Source organism: Octopus sinensis, linkage group LG8 (genome assembly GCF_006345805.1).
Source record: "Octopus sinensis linkage group LG8, ASM634580v1, whole genome shotgun sequence".
In the NCBI taxonomy this organism is placed as follows: Eukaryota; Metazoa; Mollusca; class Cephalopoda; order Octopoda; family Octopodidae; genus Octopus; species Octopus sinensis.
The window spans coordinates 89,856,360-89,858,859 of record NC_043004.1 but is presented as its reverse complement, the minus strand read 5'-3'; the positions used below and the strand labels follow the sequence as shown (position 1 = coordinate 89,858,859).

The window sequence follows — 2,500 nt, the reverse complement described above, 5'->3', positions numbered from 1 at the left end:
TTTTCGCGTCCGTTACCAACGTTATTAAACACACACATACATCTATACAAACTCTTGACAAAAAATAATTACGTGGAAGATTATATAAAAATGCGCATCTATCGTTCCATTAACAGTTAATAATTATCGCAACAGTTGCAAGGTTGCAAGGAAGTTATAATTTGCTTATATTTGATTACTTTACACGGCATACAAAAATATAGACATACTACATACATACAACTGCTTACAAAAATAGAGATTAATGTATGTTTTTTTTCTGTATACATATTTTTTGTTTAAAATATTTTTTTAAATATGCCACCAAAGGAAAAATGTAATCTCCCCAGAAACACCTATAAAGCAAAGAAGAGCGCAGAAAACCGAAGGCGAGAAACTCAAGAGATTAGGGACATGAGACTTTCTCAACCTCAGCAAAGGCATGGTGCAGCACTTCAGATGGAGTCTCAAAAGAGAAGGGAGAGGAGATTTTCTCGACATCAACAAAAGCGTGCTACAACACGTCTGATGGATTCCCAAGAGAGAAGGGAGATGAGCCTTTCTCAAGATCACCAAAGGCATTCTGCAGCACGTCAAATGGAGTTTCAATAAAGAAGGGAGAGGAGACTTTCCCGCGATCAGAAAAGGCATTCTGCAGCACGTCAAATGGAGTCTCAAGAGAGAAGGGAGAGGAGACTTTCTCAAGATCACCAAAGGCATTCTGCAGCACGTCAAATGGAGTTTCAATAAAGAAGGGAGAGGAGACTTTCCCGCGATCAGAAAAGGCATTCTGCAGCACGTCAAATGGAGTCTCAAGAGAGAAGGGAGAGGAGACTTTCCCGCGATCAGAAAAGGCATTCTGCAGCACGTCAAATGGAGTCTCAAGAGAGAAGGGAGAGGAGACTTTCCCGCGATCAGAAAAGGCATTCTGCAGCACGTCAAATGGAGTCTCAAGAGAGAAGGGAGAGGAGACTTTCCCACGATTAGGAAAGACATGCTGCAGCACTTAATGCTGAAGCATTAAAACAACGTTTAGCACGCCAGATTACACAAAGGTTCGATAGAATAGCTCTCCGAAACATCACGCACAAATTCGTTCTTCACAACACCTGGAGCTGCTTTCAGATATGATCCATCCCATTCTTATAAAAATGATGATTCTGTCTAAATTGGTGTGCTAAACTCAAATTGTCGTTTATGCAAAACTTTAACAGTTACTCCACAAATGTTTTGTCGTCAATGCTGCACATTGCTGTACCATCTGTTTCAACATGAATGTAATATATATATATATATATATATATAATATATATATATATATTATATATATATATATATATATAAACTATGCCGTTTTAATCCCGAGCAACGCTGGGTATCTCTGTTAGTGATATAATAAAACAGTTACCCAACACGTCGTTAGTAGTGCGAGACAAAATTCAGATAGAGTATAACTGATCATAATATACATTGATCAAGATAATACTTCATAAATGTGTTTGTTGGAATGTACATGCATAAGTCAACTGGATAATTCATGAAGTAGGGAAAGCGCTATAGAATATGTATAGGCAGGTTTTTGTGTTTTACAAACACGGAAACAGCTACGAGAGCGAGAAGTGTTTTCTTTTTAAGTAGCCCCCAAATATCTTGCGGTTTGCTAGTCTCTTCTGATTCGTTAAGATTTCTGACAGGCAAACTTAATACATGTATTAACAATGAGGAAACAAAAATGTGGTTTGGGTAAGAAGCAAATGGATATATCAAGTAAGAATGTATGTAAAGAAGCAAGGATAAAAAAACGAAAATATTGGACAAGACAGATAAGAAGCAAACTCCAGTTATTATTCAAAATCTATATCTGAGTTTTATCATTGTTTGTCCCTTGGTGTAAGGGTTTGATTTGTGGGATATTTGGCTGCAATTTCTAGCAAGGGAGCGACTACGTAGAAAACCCATAATGTGTGTGTGTGTGTGTGTGTGTGTGTGGTGTGTGTGTGTGTGGTGTGTGTGTGTGTGTGTGTGTGTGTGTCGTAATTCGTATTACTGTGAGTTTGATTTTCCCCGCAAGACTGTATCGAACTAGAAAAGTATTTCATGTCGAGATGAATTTCACTGTTGGAGGCCTCTTTTTCAAAAAATTATTGAGAAGCATCTCAAGAAAAGAATGATTGTTTCGCAGTTGTAATTCATATACGTGCGTTAGATCCGTTACATCTCAGTTCCCTACATTTTTATGCACGGAATACCTCGCAAGCATGTACATATTATTCAATCGATATTGGCATACAGTGCTGATCCTTTGTGAGTGTCTTCTGTCAAATAAATCTGGTTTCCCATGCTTAAACAATACTTTGTTTTTAGTTATAAGTAACTTATCTTTTTTATGATAACAGCAATGTAACAGCTTTCAGTTAATTTGATAGTAAATGCAATAATCTATAATTGCACTTTCTATGAATATATGAAGGGATAGAAAGAAGTATTAACGTTCAGTTATGAAGGTCACATTTAGATGTTG

The 2,500-nt window shown here is 37.0% G+C and overlaps 1 long non-coding RNA gene across 1 annotated transcript in view; it reads left to right on the top strand.

The window, feature by feature from the left end:
• The window catches only part of LOC118764454, an 8,008-nt gene extending 7,293 nt beyond the window's left edge, over nt 1-715 (top strand). The window contains exon 3 of the long non-coding RNA XR_005000264.1: nt 463-715. This is a non-coding gene — a long non-coding RNA (uncharacterized LOC118764454). The remainder of the gene's footprint in view (nt 1-462) is intronic.
• Nucleotides 716-2,500: the final 1,785 nt, after the last annotated feature.